This window comes from Lontra canadensis, unplaced genomic scaffold, assembly GCF_010015895.1.
Source record: "Lontra canadensis isolate GAN:19392208 unplaced genomic scaffold, GSC_riverotter_1.0 scaffold72, whole genome shotgun sequence".
Classification (NCBI taxonomy): domain Eukaryota; kingdom Metazoa; phylum Chordata; class Mammalia; order Carnivora; family Mustelidae; genus Lontra; species Lontra canadensis.
In genome coordinates this window covers 10,488,338-10,505,406 of record NW_022631066.1, presented here as the reverse complement: position 1 = coordinate 10,505,406, position 17,069 = coordinate 10,488,338, and the positions used below count along the sequence as shown (strand labels likewise).

General features: G+C 41.8%; 1 protein-coding gene across 5 annotated transcripts in view; it reads right to left on the bottom strand.

The window, feature by feature from the left end:
- The window catches only part of FRMD4A (FERM domain containing 4A), a 609,192-nt gene that overhangs the window by 307,076 nt on the left and 285,047 nt on the right, over nucleotides 1-17,069 (bottom strand). The window lies entirely within an intron of this gene.

Here is a 17,069-nt window from a genome sequence, read left to right as displayed (position 1 = left end):
TCTCCTGGAGGTTTCCCAAATATCAAATAACCGAAAGAGTTTTTTCTTTCGACCATATGAGTCAAGATGTGGTTTGTCGGGAGGCGGGGGGATGGGGAAGCAGAAAAATAGCCCAAGTTCTCCAACTTCAGCCTGCCTTCGGCAGCACGGCGTTAGCTGCCCCTTGTCTGTCCCTGCCTGTCAGTCGTTCGGTGAGACTGTATGTCCCAGAAGTTGGCAAGCGACACCTCTGGGGACAGTGATCCAGAAATGTCAACTTTGCTTCTCGTGGCTATAGACGGTAACCAGGTCAGTTGTCTAATCGAAGCTCTATCAGTCGTATTATTCATTCCATCACGTGACTCCAAAGCCCCTCGGCCATACAGTAGGTCACATGCTCACCTTAAAAAGACTATTTGGAATATCACCATCTGGTGCGGAGATTAATGTGAAATCCTCCATTCTGATTTCACTCTTTTCCGAACATAGGAAAAATATTTGCAGACCCATGACATAACGCACTGGGGACTTGGAGGAATCCCTGTTCGCAGTCATAAATTACACGTATGACCCTGAGCATCAGATGCGCCTATCTGGTTTTTCTCTCCTGCTTTCCACTGCACAGAAAATAAATGTAGGAGTGCAATTAATTATATATGTGAATGTAGTCCACAAAGATAAAGTGTGAGAGAAGGAAAAAAAATGCTGATATCACGTGGTCCAGATGAATCGAATATATGAGACAGACTTACATTTGGCATCTCTTCATTTAAATGTTTGTGTTATAGAACATTTATTTTTATGTGTGCCAATAAACGTGAAGAAGTTCTGTTTGATTTTACAAGGCTCTGAAAAGGACGAAGTTCAGATTCATTCATCACGTTTCCCTATTCTTTTCTAATAATAATAGCGTGTAATTCCTGATCAGACAATCTACTGAAAGATGGTACACATCGTCCAAAATTTTGACTTTTCTGTAATATTTTATAATTGATATATTCGTCCTCTATGGTCCCCTCTTTCTGTTCTCCTCCTCCCAAATCTGCTTATCTCTATAACAGAGAAAATTACAATAAAGACAAGCAAGTAAGGGGCTTCCAGAATTGGAGGTTTTTGTTTTTGTTTTTGTTTTCTTGTTTGTAATGTATTTCTACATCCACTGCTTCTCTCCATTCTGGGTTTTATGCAAGGGATGCCATTTCCCTTGTAGTAATCCATGCTTTTCAATATTAGCCTGATATCACTTGTATGCTTTGGGATTTGGCTTTATATTTAATCTCTGCAGACCAGTTTATTGCAAACTATGGAAAAGAAAGTTCTGTTTATTCAAAGATTCTAATAGGAAGTGGGGTGGGGTGCAAGGGGGAAGAAGTGAAGGTTTACACTGCTGGAAAATGAACCAGGAAAGACTCTCAGAAGGGGGGTGCTGGTGGGGGCAGGGTGGGAAGGATGGAAACGTGGGTCTGGTCATCCAGTGCAGACACACATTAAGAGGCAGTTAAAGAAAGCATCAAGTTGATGTGGGAAATTCCAAATATACAACAATCGGGCTTTGTTCGTAATTGGTTCCATATGTGCATCGGGGAGCCAGTGAGAGGGTGAGAGAGAAGGCCGGCAGCAAGGAGAGACGGGAAGTTCCTCAGCCTGACTTGTGGAGCGTCTCTGGCTAGGTGGTTGAGGTTTATGTCTTTTTTCCTCTTTTCTCACTTCCTTCCTGAACTGCCTGGTTTCAAACTATTTTGGGGTGGCAATAGAGCTGGATTGGATTGATATGAATGATTTGGCCAAATGCATCGAATTTCCTTAAAACCCTACTCGACTACTAACAGTTTTGAACAAAGGACAGGCACATTTTCAAAACACTTATCTGTCTTGAGTCCTGGGTTTGCTTCCTTCCAGGGGGGTTTGAGAGCCGGTGCTGGACCACATAAGCTGAGAAGTCACTGTCTCTCTCTCTCCTGACCTGGGCCAGGGCAAAGCCTCTGGGAACTGAATTTATTTATATTTAACTAAATGCAACTTCCTGTTTCCCAGGGGTATTAATGAGTGTTTCACTGAAGAGCTTAAGGCCTCATGGCATAGTTCAGATCATAAGGGACACTTTGATGAACTAAGTGCAAATAAAACAAAAACATATGCATTTGATTAAGGTTAAAATACATATAGAAGAGAATGTTATTTGAAACAAAAATAACCCTGAGCCAGACTCACACACATTTGAGCCCCATATACTCTACCCCCCGGGGGGTGAGGAGCAGGATCATTTCTCACATCAGCATCCGAGCCTTCTCCCAGCTAATGAGGAGGAGAAGGTTGGCTCTGGAGCTTTCTGCCATCCCCACAGAGTAGCCAGCCACCTCCTCAGACAGTTCTGAAGGCTCTCAAAGGTCAGCTTATCCAAAACTATTGTATTTGATAGTTTTACTGTGGATGTTTAAGATTTACACATGTAAAATTAGTTATTGAGACTAAAGCATTTAATTTCAGAAGGCTACTATTATAATACAAATATGTTTCCCAGGAATGGATATGCACTCACACCTTTGCAGATACGACCACTTTAGGAGAGGTGAGGGGAACTGACGTTTACTGAGTACATAGCAATTGCCCATCAGTGTGCTAGAAGGTGACCCAAGGCTATCTCCACAGCAGAAATGAGCTCCGTGGTCAGTATTTTACAACTGATGAAACTGGGGCTCAGAGAGGTTAATAATTTGAACAAAGTAACCCAGCTAGAACTGTCAGATCTAAGATGAAACCAAAGTCAAGATATTTTATTTCAGAGCCTGACCTGGTCCATTATACCCTCACATGACAGAGGACTTGATCAGATTACAGCAGGTTTGAAATCCAGAAAAGACAGATGTCCGTGGGACCTAACAAAGAAAGGGAAAAATCACTGCCTTTGAGAAAGAGAGAATTTAAGCCAGGAAATGGCATTAGAAGGAGCAGATCTAGAGTCTCTGGAACTGTTGCTCTGCTGTCCCTTGGTAAGAAGCATGGGTGATAGCAAGAGCAAAGAAGCCCAAAGGAGCTAGGGAGGCAGCTCAGTGGGGAGGCAGGACAGCCCCTGACCTGAGGGGTAAAGGGAGGAGCCTAGGGCCAGGGTCCCCTTGTAGAGGCTGGAACACTGTGGTCCCTCTGGGTGAGACTTGATCACTGCTGAAGCCATAGGCCAAGGCTGAGTGGAGAGCTGGGGAGGGGGGAAGAAGGCCCTGCTCCTCCCTTCTACTGCCCTCCAGCCTCCCACCTGCATCCTCCAAGCATAGCACTGATGCCAGCCAGTTGACCAAGAGCCCTGGAAACAGCCATGAGGGCGGGGAGGGAGAGAAGAGGAAGAGATCTGAGGGTAAATGCCCGGGATCAGCACTGAGACCAGAGACATGGGAACAAAGGACTGGGAGAGGGTGACTATAGAGTAACTAAAAGACAACATACAAGCAAGGGGAAAACATTTGAAACAGAGTATTACTTAGAGAAAGCATGTTTTTGCCAGGATGCTGGGCATGGAGATCTCCCGCGCACCCATGGCGCCGTGTAATGGCCCATGGGACAGGTGGGGGGCTTGCTGAGGGGATGCAATGTGAGTGAACCCCAGGAGACGGGGTGAAGAAGACCCACCTCAGCTCTAGAGCCCCTGACACAGCTGCGTCTGATGCCCTTAGAGTAGAACACCCAAGGCTGGCAGAGATTTTTTATTTGCTTATTTTGAACACTTCCTTCCCATCTCAGTGGAAGTGTTTACATTCAAACTCTGGAATGAAAATGCATAGGGATCAATTGAACCATATTTCAGGAAAATCAATGGTCTTGACACACCAAAGCAAGATGTATCAAATCCAATGGGTGTTCTTGGTCATGAATAGCATGAGGTGGAAGTGGGGGCTTGGGGGATAATGGCCTGTCAGAGAGAAAGCATGCGACAACACCAGAGCTAGTGGGGGGCTGCCACAGGAGAGGGGAGACCCCATCGCTGAGTGTGTGAGCAGGGGTGCAGCAGCTGATGCAGATCAGGTGAGCGACTGAGTATACTGCACTGCTGTGAAGCCATGGGAGTGGGGGTGTGTGGCAGTGGCGGGGGTGTTCCAGATAGGACACTGAGAACTGAGAACTGAGAACAGAAACAGGGACACTGGTCACTGAAGCCTCTTGTCCAGACTATGCCTTGGCCTACCAGCCTCCAGTGTTCATCCCAACTGTGGCCCAGTGCCTGAAATGACCATCCGGAGGCTCATCTCTCTGGCCCCCTGAAGCTCCCCATGCATGCGTATCTTACCTCAGACTTGTGATCACTGGTACTAGGTAAACTCGTCCAGTCGGCTTTATTTTGTTCTTTGGCCAAAATGTGGAGAGAAGGGGTAACAAGGCGGAGAGGTCTGGGCCAGGTTTGGGGGGTGGGTGGAAGGTCGTAACAGGTCACACAGTGGGTACAGTGGGGTGCCATAGTGAATGAAGCTCCTGGCCCGAAGGCAGCCTGGGGCCCATGTGAGCTGGGATGAGGGGGAAAAGGGCAATGACCCGAGCAGTGCTGGGAAGGGGAGTTGAAGCTCCCTTCTGGAAAATAAGGACAGAAGCATTTCAAGAAATGTTACCCTTGCCTTTCATTCTCTCTCTGGTAAAAGGTGAAATATCGCTTACGTTAAGGACATAGATACAAAGCTGACGGTGTGAATGGCTCTTCTAACGTCCATCTCAAGCCATTCTTTGTTGTAAATTGAGCAGCCTGTTGAAAGGGGACTCTCTCTCAGTTTCATAAGAGGTCTGAAGACCACAGATACCAACCATTCCCTCCTTCTCCACATCTTCTTGAAGTGTATAAAGGAAAGTCTGAGACCAGATTTGAGGTCCTGTGTTGACTTGGCTCTGTGGTCTGTCAGCAAAGGAGTCAGAAGAACAGGGAGGGTGGGATCTGCTGCCCCCTCACTTCAGGCCCAGCGAGGGGCTCTGAGGAGCCTGTTGGGAGGCAGACAGCGAGCTTTTCAAGGGATGGGGACTGGCTGAGCATGGGTGACAGCCAAGGGAAGAGAAGAATGGTGTAGGGGAAGTATCTCCAATCCCATTGTCTTGGGTCAGATGTGGGTGCCTGAGAGAGCTAGTCTTGGTCTGGTAAGGTGCTCAGTGCATTGTATGAAGGGCTAGGGAACCTCAGGAGAAAGAGGCTGAGTCTGTGGGGCAAGAATTGATCTTAAATGACTAAGTGGAAGAAAAGATATCACTTGTGCCGGGAAACAGCGGTAAGAAAAGGGCAGGGTCTTCAAAGAACCCATAAGGTACTCCACTTCACAAGGACAAGAGCTGGGTTTGGATGTCTTTCAGCCCCACAGAGAGACCCCAGATATGTTAGAGGCAGCTCGGTGAGCAGAGCCCGTGAGGAGTGACATGAGGAGGAAGCCAAGAGCCACACACCAGCCTTTCCCACTGCAGCCCTGAGCTGAGGAAGGGAAGACAGGCCTTGAATGAAGTTTGCGGTGTTTAACTGTTATCCTATAAAACAGGTGGGAGGATAAATGGGCTGAGATTGAAACAAAGACACACACAAAGAACTCCTCAGCAATTTGGAACATTCCTGGAGTAGGAGTGAGGGGAGCTGGGAAGGGAAACTCTGTCTTTCTTTAAAGGCTCCATCACCCTTCCCATTAGCTCCTAACTCAGCTAACCTAGGTCATTCATGTCACGTTTTATTAGAGTAAGCTCTGAGTGAGGTTATGCAAACAGAAATGCTGCCTGCATCCATAATTTTGTATTTGAAAAGTGGCTGGAATTTAGGCCAAACACGAACCCCAATATCCCCAAGAGCAGGAGGAAGACATCAAGCAACACAGTTATCACCAGACCTCAGATGCCCAAGGCCTGCGAGATTATTAACAGTTCCCCCCGGGACAGGATAGTTGAGGCTTCTCTTGGTTTTAACGTAGGTCTGCATTGACGGAGTGCATTGTTGGTTATTGTCCATCTTTGGACAGATTTTTCTCCTCTTATGGCATTTGGAAGAAACTGTAGTTATAATTACACCTAGGGTGGGTAGGCAGATAAAATTTTCCTTCCCTTCATTGCCTTTCCATTCATTCTTCCTTCCTGCCCTTCCTTCCTCTTCTCCCTTCTGCTTCCCTCCTTCCTTCCTTCCCTCCCTTCCTTCCTTCCTTCCTTCCTTTCCTTCTGTCCTCTTTCAAGTTTCCCTTGTCCACTTGGGCTACATTCTGGGCTTTATTTAATAGTTCTCCTCCATGACCAGCCAGACAAAGAAAATAAAAGAAGTTTGAAGTGAATTGTTCAGGTTGACTCCTAATTATTGTTGCTGGTAGCGGTCTGGTGGACTGAGATGAGCCTACTACTTGCTTCTGAGATTACATTGTCTGTGCTCTTCTTGTATTCCATACCAAGCTCTATGTTACTGGCCTTGCCCTTGTCTAAACCAATTTTAAAATATCCTTTTATTGCTTATGCTGCATGGTTCACTCAACAGCTACTTTATTGAGTGTCTAACAGAATAATGGCAACCCCCTTATATGGCACAGTCTTTTGCAGACACTATTCTAAAGGCTTTTAGATATATTAATTCTTTAAGTCTTATAACACCTTATCAAGTAAGCACTTTCCTTTTCCCTAGAAGAAGATGGAGACACTGAGGCTGAGAGAAATGGAGTAACCTGCCCAGGGTCACTCTGCAAGAGGCTTTGGGGTCCAATAACTGGTGGACTCTGCTAGATAACTACTGTGTATCAGGTGTTGAGCTAAGAATTGAGGATACAAGGGAGCTTCTGCTTTTTGGAAGAGTTTGCTTTTGTTCCTCAAACTTAGTTCCCCCTGTGATGAGGTATCCGTAGAGAAGAAAGAAATAAAAGAACCTTTCACCTGATTCACACCTGAAAGGTTACTGAAGAGCTACCCAATAGGATGAAATGAAATTTGTCAAAGTTCTTTGTAAATGGTACACACACATACACACACACACACACACACACACACACACTTTCCACTCTTACTTCTGCACACTGTTTTCCGGTTGCCTCGACATGAGAGCCTTCATGGATCTCACCATCCACCTCTCCACCTCTTCATACATATTCCCCCACGACATTCATATTTCATCTGTCTGTTCTTTAAAGGTCGTCCAACTTAGCCACATATATTGGCGATACAGAGGCTTCTTCTTGGACCTTTGAGAACACCTTATTCAGTAGTTTCACTGGAGTAACTAGGAGCAGAGAATTACCCCAGAATAAGACCCCCATTCCCATCAACTCAACAATACACAGCCCATCACAAAGGAAACCAGACTACATTCTTCTGGGATAGGGAAGAAAATACAGCATTTGCTGCATGGAAACCTCACGTGCTAAACAGGCATCCTAGAATTGCATTCAATCTTTCTGGCAATGATCACGCTGTAAAGAATGTCAAGTGGAAAATATTAATGGCCTCTGTGGAGGATTAGTCCATATTGTCTTAGCATCCCTTGCTTCACGGACATCAAATTCCAGCTCATCGGCATGCTGGCAGGATTATTCAACTATTCATCTGGAAAAGGAGGGAGCAGGTAGAGATCTTGCTTGCAAGGGGCAGACAGATTATTCCTCCACATGAAAGTCCTTCACATCTGCCCTGGATATGATTTGCCCCCATCAGAGTTCCACTTGCCCTTCTCAGCATGAGGCTAAGTCAGGCAATCAATGGCTGCAGCCTGGGATAATGGCTATTCTGCATGGTGGTAATGGCTTATTGCCTGTGCTATTAGAAGTGATGTCATGTCCAGGTCTCGAGGAATCGATAAGATTGCCAGGATGCCTGTGTGATTAATCAGGTAATAAGCTGACCCATGTGGGTCTGGCTGTGTAGATTGGCTTTCGAGACCATTTTGCAAAGCTCTTTTTCATGGGCTATCCATCCATGTGGATGGATTTTGATAACTAGCATTGATTTGCCATTTTTATGAAGTGCAGTTTGCACAGGGTAAACTGTGTAATTGCACCCAGAATGGCAAAATAAATAATGTTCTTATCTATGGTATTGACGACCCAGGATTAGCTGAATATATATAGTACACTTCCAAACAGAGTCAATGGATGTTGACTTTTGATTTTATTATGCTTGGCTCTCAAATTTCAAGTGTCTTAGATAAGCACTGGGTAGCAAATGATCAACTTTTTAATCTGCTTCTAATTTCTAGGCTTACTTTTTCCAGGAAGAGAAGTTTAATGTAATATTCTTCAATAGGAGAATGGTGGTCTTGGTTCAAGTAATCCCTCTGGTGCTACAAAGAGAATGGCCTTCTTTGGGGCCATCAGATTGCTTCCTGTCCTGTGCCCAGGATCATGTCATTCCCAAAGGCAAGTGCCCATTTGCCCAGGGGTCTCTGGGATAAGTCACATGGTCTGTATTTCCCCAAGGCAAGGAAGGAAAGCACTTGATCTGTCAAAAAGATAGGTACTGAGAAATCTCACTTTATGGGAATGGGTCTATGTTGAGTGTGCCCTAGAGGGCTACCAACACCCCGTAAGTCAAAATGAGAAAGGGTTACAAAGTAGAAGATCAAGGCCAGAATGGGTAAAATACACGCAACAGACACCTGCTGAAATGTAAATGAGGATGCAAGGGGGATGCTCACTGCTACTGTCTACATGGGGTACTCCACTCCATTTGAATTTTAAACTTTGATAGCATGAATGTAGATAATAGACTTGTTGAGAAAATTAAGTGAGACTGTAGTATCACATGTGTGGGAACAAAGGCGTAAGAAATGCCATCAGAGCCAGGTTCTGACATGCATTCTGTAGAAAAATATATTTTAGACATTATTCTGTGAGCAACAGGGAGTCATTACAAGTTACCTTTTTCAAGGAAGTGATACCCATCTAACTTGAATTTTTTTATCTTGAGTGGTAAAGACTGAGTGGTAGAATGGAATACCCAGGTATATCCAAAGCCAGGAGAGACATAGCAAGGTTATTGCAATTGTCCAAATGAGAGGCAATTAAGCCCAGAACTGGGACTATGGTGACAGGCTGAATATAAGATGTTGGGGAACAATAAACAGTAGAGGGAGGTATACAGTAATCCTCTATCATGGGGAGTAGGGGAAGGATGGTCCTATTAGCTAAGGACCCAGGAGAAGGGGCAGGTTTGGGGAGATGATAATGAGTAGCTCTGGACATACTGAACTCCTGGTGCCCAAACATTGTGACCTGGAACTTAAGAGGGGAGTCAAGCCTGGAAATGCAATTTTGGATTTCAACCACAGACAAAAAACCACTAGCCAAGTTATTAGTTAAGTGTGAGGGCAGACATTCAAGAACACAAGCACTGACTTCTCACATACCTCTTCTCAGAAGTTTATTAGAAGAGAGTCTCCAGTAAAAAAAAAAAAAAAAAAAAAAGTTAAACCTACAAAGCGGGGATATGAATTCTAAGAAAAAGAGAATGATTCCTAGGAGAGCTGAAAATGGAGTTCTCAGAATAATGAAGAGAGAAGCCCCAAGGACCCAGTCATGCAAGGGACTCAGAGAGGAACTAGCCCAAGTGGTACAGGAGCATGGAGGGGCCCAGGAAGGAGGGGGTCTCAAAAAAAGAAAAAAAAATGTATGGATCAAGTATCTAATGAGTGTGCCAAATGGAGAGGAGATACAAAGCTCTATTAAAGTTCTAAGAGAAAAATGACTGATAGGTCACACAGAATATCAAGCCCGCAGTGAAAAGGCAATTAGTACCACCTGGAAAAACATAAAGTTGTAAAATCCAGGGTATGTAATCATAACATACACTGTTTCCCCACTATAAACAATGTATTGGTAGACATAATAAGATTGAATTTTTATTTAAACTGTGATATAGATATATCGGTAAAAATCGAAGGAAAGAGATACATGGGTATTTGTAGGGATGTGGAGCAGTGCTTTAAGTGAGTCAAAGCCTCATCTTTCAAGGGATGTCCTTGGGGAGAGGACTCAGAGATTGGGAGAAAGGGTTGGAAGCCTGGTATATTTCTTTATAGGCCTTGTAGTACTCTTCAACTTTTGAATGTTACAAACACTGCCATGAACATGTATTATTTTGCTAAAAATGAGCTGAATTGTAAACAGAGGAGCAATGTTCCAGAGAGTGGGAGCAGATGAGGGCTGGGAGCAGTGTATGGCATTCAAGGGTCACTGATGGCCTTGAGAAAATGTGTCCAGAGTGCTGACAACAGAAGCCAGGCTGCAGGATGGAGAGCTGGAACTGTGGCCTCATTCTAAATGGACAGATTGGAGTTCAGGTACTGGGTTATTGAATCTGACAAGAAATGTTTCAGGAGCCCTGCTTGATTTCCTGCATTTTCCTTTCCTTCAGTGTATGCATCAGGGCTCTTAGGCTATGGATCTGCTATTGAAATGGCTGCTAAATAAGAAGCCTCCGAGCTATACCTGAAAAGGAAGAACCTTAAATCCTATGAAACCAGATGAGGATACACGGACAGAAGGAAGCTGGACAAATACATCAGCAGGGGCACTGGCGACAATTCTGGAGATAGTCCTGAAGAGTCATCCGTGTACTTTGACTGGACCTTCTGTGTGTATTACTTTTGGTGTGACACTGTGTGTGTGTTTACATGAATACACTCATGTATACACACGTGTGTTATTTCCTCTCATGAGCCCAGCAGCACTGCAGCAGCTACAGGAGCCCCAGAGTGGTGACAACTAATTATGAAACACCAGGTCTGATATGTCCCTCTTATCGCATTTTGCAGAAGCTTTGAATTCCCACAAAATCCCCTGGTGGCCCCGGTAATCCTGGAAAGGAAGTGACAATCTGGAAACAGCTGTTCTTGAGATAGTGGGATGACATCCTAATGAGCATGTTATGAGCAACAGAGGAAACCCAAGGCTGATGGGACTGTGAGGCAAATATTTTTTCTAGACAATCAGACTCACAACAGAAAGCCTATATTCCCTAGCAAGGCTGACAGGAGAGTCACTGACCTATAGATGTCGAGTCCCCAAACCCTGTGGGAAGTTTGGTACTTTCTCTGGCTCTCTCCCGGGAGATGGCTCTGGCAAGGCAGTCCAAAGTCACCTTGCTCAGAGGCTCCACCAGAGAAACCCAGCTGGAGAGCAAAAGCAACCCAGTACAGGCCTGTACCTGAGCTCCATGCGCCTCTTGGCTGTAGAGCTCAGGACAAGGTAGCTCCTGCATTTTGGGAGCAGAGAGGGAGGATGGCCTTGGATTGAAGTAAATGCTTCAAATTCATCAATGCTTCAAATTGATGAGTAAATGCTGTGCTTCCACAGAAATAAAACCTCTGCTAATTCCGTGGAGAAGGTTGAGGGTGAGTAGGGAGAGAGAGCTTAGGGGTAAAGGGGTAGAGAAACAGAAAATGACTTATTGCAATTAAGGGTTTGAAACAGATGCATTTTCTAGGGGAAGGCAAAGGGAAAACAAGGACTAACTCATGACTACCTCCTTTGCATCAGGCATGGCCCTGGGCACTTGTTCCAAATTATCTCTTTTAGATCTTCACTATGATCCTGTAAGCTGGGTAGCATTAGCTACACTTCACTGATAAGAAAATCAAAGCTCAGAAAGATTAAATGCTTGCCAGCAGTCATGCGAGTAGGACATGGTGCTGAGCTGGGATTGAGACTTGATGCTGGGCTGCTCATGTAACTTTAAAGTTCATTTTCCATATTCTTTAGGGATGTATACATGGAAATACATCAGAGCACCCTATCTTTAACAAGGCTTGCCCTCAGGACAAACTATGTTATGAAAGCATAAACAATGGGGAAGGGAAACCCTTCTCAGGAGCCTCCCTGGGGAAGTGAAATACTCAACTCTAGCTGGCTCTAGCTTTCCTTGTGGGGGAAGGGAAATCCCCAATTCTAGCCCCTCCATCCACCCAGTCTCACCTAAGGGAGAAAAGCACCCTGAGAAACTGTGGTGTAGTTCACATCCCAAGGCCATAGGCTCACTAAAAGACTGAGAACTAGCATAGGACATACAGTGCCTCTCCTCCTCCCATATCTTACCACCACATTGCTAAAGGCCTATTTCCCATAGTTCCTTTCATACAGTACATCATGTCCACTTTAAATTACAAGACATACTAAGAGGCAAAAAACACAGTCTGAAGAGACTGAACAAGCATCAGAAAGAATGAGATATAGCAGGAATGTTGGATTTATTAGACTAGGAACTAAAAAATTAACTAAGATTTATATCCTGAGGGCTTTAATGGAAAAAGTTGTCAATATGAAAGAAGAGATAGATGGCTAATGTAAACAGAGAGATGGAAATTCTAAGGATCAAAAAGAAATTCTAGAGATCAAGAACTGTAAGAGGAGAGTAACTTGATAGATTTATTAGTAGACTGGACACAGATGAAGAAAGAATCTCTGAGCTTGATGACATGCCAATAGAAACTCTAAAAATAGAAAAGGAAAAGGAAAATAAAAAAGACTGAGAAAAACAGAACAGAATACCCAAGAACTGCAAGACAACTATAAGATGTATAACATATGCATAATGGAAAACATATGCATAATGGGAATAGAAGGAGAAGTAAGAAAGGAACAGGAGCAATATTTGAAGAAATAATGACTGGGAATTTCCCCAAATTTAATGTCAAGCACAAAACCACAGAACCAGAGAGCTCAGAGAACACCAAACCAGATAAATGCCTCTTTCCAAACAAAAACAATCCACAAAAACTCCTAACAGTAAAACCTCCAAAGTGCTCCTAAGCATATCGTAGTCAAACTTAAGAAGATGGAATATAAAGAAAAAGTTTTGAAAGAGACCAGAGGAAAAAAAAATCTTACCTACCATAAAGCAAAAGTAAGAATTATATTCAACTTTCCCTCAGAAACCATGCAAGCTAGTAGACGGTGGAGTGAAATATTTAAAGTATTGAGAGAAAAAAAGTCCACCAACCTAGGATTCTGTACCCTGCGAAATTATTCTTCAAAATTGAAGGAAAAATAAAGATTTTCTCAGACAAACAAAAATTGAGGAAATGTGTTGCCAGGAGACCTGCCACATGAGAAATGTTAAAGCAAGTTCTTGAGAGGGGAAGAAAATGATATAGATTAGAAATCTGGATCTATGTAAAGAAAGAAGAGGATCAGAGAATGAATAAACAGCAATAAAATAAAATTTTACTGGTTCTTTTTTTAAAAAATATTTTATTTATTTATTTGAGAGAGAGAGACAGATAGCAAGAGAAATCAGGAGCTGGGAGTGGAGGCTTACCACTGAGCAGGGAGCCTAAGGTGGGGCTTGATCCCAGGACCCTGGAACCATAAGCTATGCCAAAGGCAGATGCTTAACCAACTGAGTCAGCCAGTTAAGATGTAACATTTAAGTATGTTCAACCTAGTAATAGTAACAGTGCATTTGATTATGTATGCTCATATTTATGTATATACATACATGTATATGTAAGTATATATTAAATATAAGTGAAATAAAGGACAGAAATGATACAAGGGACAGAGGGGAGAGGAATTAGGAATATTTTGTTAGATAAGGTACTTGTACTTTTTATGAAGTTGTATAGTGTTAATTAAAAGTGGACTTGGTGGGGCACCTGGATGGCTCAGTGAGTTAAGCCTCTTCCTTCAGCTCAGGTCATTATCTCACGGTCCTGGGATTGAGCTCCACATCGGGCTCTCTGTTCGGTGGGGAGCCTGCTTCCCCTCTCTCTCTGCCTGCATCTCTGCCTACTTGTGAACCCTCTCTCTCTGTCAAATAAATAAATAAAATCTTTTAAAAAATAAAAAAAATAAAAGTGGACTTGGATTAGTTGTGAATGTATATTACAAACTCTAGGGAAACCACTAAAAAAAAGTTTTAAAAAAAGGTATAATTGATATACTAAGAATGGAGAGGCAATGGAATTATATAAAAATACTTCATGAAAATCACAAAAGGCAGGAAGGTAAAGAAGACAAAATTAGGAACACAGAACAAGGACAACAAATAGAACATAGTAACAAATATAGTAAATGTTTATCTAACAATATCAATGATCACTTTCAATTAGTCAATGGTCTAAATATACAATTAAAAGACAGAAATTGTCAGAGTGGATCAAAACACAGGTCCCAACTATAGGTTTTCTACAAGAAATCCACAGACACATATAGAAAGGAAACAAAGAGATGGAGAAAGATAAACTATGCTACAACTAACTGAAAGAAAGTGGGAGTAGCTATATTAATTTCAGACTCAGCAGACTTCAAGGAAAACTATCAGAAATAAAGGGGGTATTAGGTAACAATAAATGGGTCAATTCTCCAAGAAGACATAACAATCATTAACATATATGCCCCTAATAACAGAGTATCAAAACATATGAAGAAAAAACTGATAGAACTGCAAGAAGAAAAAGACAAGTCTACTATTATGGTTGGACATGTCAATACTCCCTATCAGGAAGGACAGTTCCAGCAGGCATACATTCAGTTCAGCACATAGTTGAACTCAACAACACCATCAATCAACTGGATATGATGAATGTCTATAGACTATTTCACCCACCAACAGCAGAATATACTTCTTCTGAAGCTCACATGGACCATTCACCAAGATAAACCATTTTCTGAGACATAAAACACACCTTAACAAATGTAAAAGATTAAAAATCATACAGTGTCTTCTCCCAGACCACAACAGAATTAAACTAGAAATCAGTAACAAAAAAGATAGATAATACTTGGATATTAAACACCATAGTTCCAGAATAATACATGGATCAGAGAAAAAAATCTAAAGAGAAATTAGGGGGTGCCTGGGTGGCTCAGTGGGTTAAAGCCTCTGCCTTCAGCTCAGGTCATGATCCCAGGGTCCTGGGATCAAGCCCCACATCAGGCTCCCTGCTGAGCAGAGAGCCTGCTTCCCCACCCCTCCTCTGCCTACCTCTCTGCGTAATTGTGATCTCTCTCTGTCAAATAAATAAAGTCTTTAAAAAAATAAAGAGAAATTAAACGTTTTTTTGAACAAAATGAAACTGAAAACACAACTTATCAAAGTTTGTGGAGTGCAGTGAGAGAAGTGCCTAGTGGGAAATTGATAGCATTGAATGCATAAATTAGAAGAGAAAACAAGAAAGATCTAAAAATCAGTAATATAATATCCTCCCATTAAGGAAAGTAGAAAAAAGAAGAGCAAATTAAATCTAAAGTAAGGAGAAGAAAAAATAATAAAAATTAGAGCAAAAATCAATGAAATTAAAAACAGGAGATCAATAGAGAAAATCAATAAAACCAAAAGATGGTTCTTTGAAAGGATCAATAAAAGCAGTAACTGCTTAGCCAGGATAAGTTAAAAAAAAGAGAAGACACAAATTACTAACATCAAAAGTGAAAGAGGAGACATCTTTGGACATTAAAAGGATAACAAAAGAAACACTATGAACAGCTCTTGCCCACAGATTTGATAACCTAGATGAAATGGATCCATTCCTTAAAAGATAATCTGCCAAAACTCACAGAAGAAGAAACAGAATCAATAATTGATAACCTTGGGATGCCTGCATGGCTCAGTCAGTTAAGCATCTGCCTTCAGCTCAGGTCATGATCGCAGGGTCCTGGGATTGAGTCCCACATCAGGCTCCTTACTCAGCAGAGAACCTGCTTCTCCCTTTGGCTGCTCTGCCTGTTCTGACTGTAGCTCTCCATGCTTCTGCTCTCTCTCTCTGACAAATAAACAAAAATCTTAAAAAAAACTAAAAAAAAAAATAATAATTGATAACCTTACAAAACAGAAAGCACTAGACCCAGATAAGTACACTGCTAAATTTTGTCCAACATCTATGGAAGAAATTACACCAATCTTCTACAATATTTTCCAGAAGATAGAAGCAAATACTGTCAAATTAATTTTATGAGGCCAGCATTGCTCTAATATCAAAACCAGAAAAACACATTACTAGAAAACTACAGACTGAAACATGTCATGAACACAGAGGCAAAAATTCTCAACAAAATATTAGCAAATTGAGTACAACAATGTACAAAAAAATTATATACCATGATCAAGTGGGATTTATCCCAGGTATACAAGGTTGCTTCAACACTAAAAAATTAAATAATGTAACAAAAATGCAATGAATAAAATGTTTAAGAAGAAAAATCACATAATCATATCAATAGATGCAGAGAAACTATTTGACAAAATCCAACACCTATTCATGACAAAAGCTTTTAATAAAGTAGGAAGAGAGGGGAGCTTTCCTAACTTGAGAAAAAATATCCTCAAAAGCCTTCAGCTAACACCACACTTAATGGTGAGAAACTTAAAGTTTTCCCACTAAGATCAAGAGCAAGAGAATGATGTCTTTTTCACCATTGGTTTTCAATATCATATTGGAAGTCTTAACTAGTGCAATAAGACAAGAAAAAGAAATAAAATAAATGCAGATTGGGAAAGAATATATATAAAACTGTTCACAGATGACATGATTATCCATGTAGAAAATCTGAAAGAATTGAAAAAAAAATTTTGTGGAACTAATAACTGATTATAGAAAGGTTATAGAATACAAGCTTAATATTCAAAAGTCAATTGTTTTCTTATATACTGGTAATGAACAAGTAGAACTGGAAATTAAAAATATGTTACCATTTATGTTAGCACTCCCCAGTGAAACATTTAGGTATAGTTTGAACAAAATATGTACAAAATCTATATGAGGAAAATGGGAAAACTCTGATGAAAGATACCAAAGAAGAACTAAATAATTAGAGAACTATTCCATGTCCTTGGATAGGAAGACATGATATTGTCTAAATATCAGTTTTCTCACATTTATCTATAGATTAACACAATCTCAATCAAAATCCCAGCAAGTTATTTTGTGGATAACAACGAACTGATACTGAAGTTTATATGGAGAGGCAAAAGATCCAGATTAATTGATTTAATACTGATGGTAAAAAAGTTGGAGAGCTGACACCACGCAACTTCAAGACTTACTCTAAAGCTACCTTAAGACAGTATGGTATTTGTGCAAGACTAGACAAATAGATCACTGAAACAGATTAGAAAGCCCAGAAATAGACCTACATAAATATAGTCAAGTGATCTTTGGCAAAGGAGCAAAGGAAGTACAATGG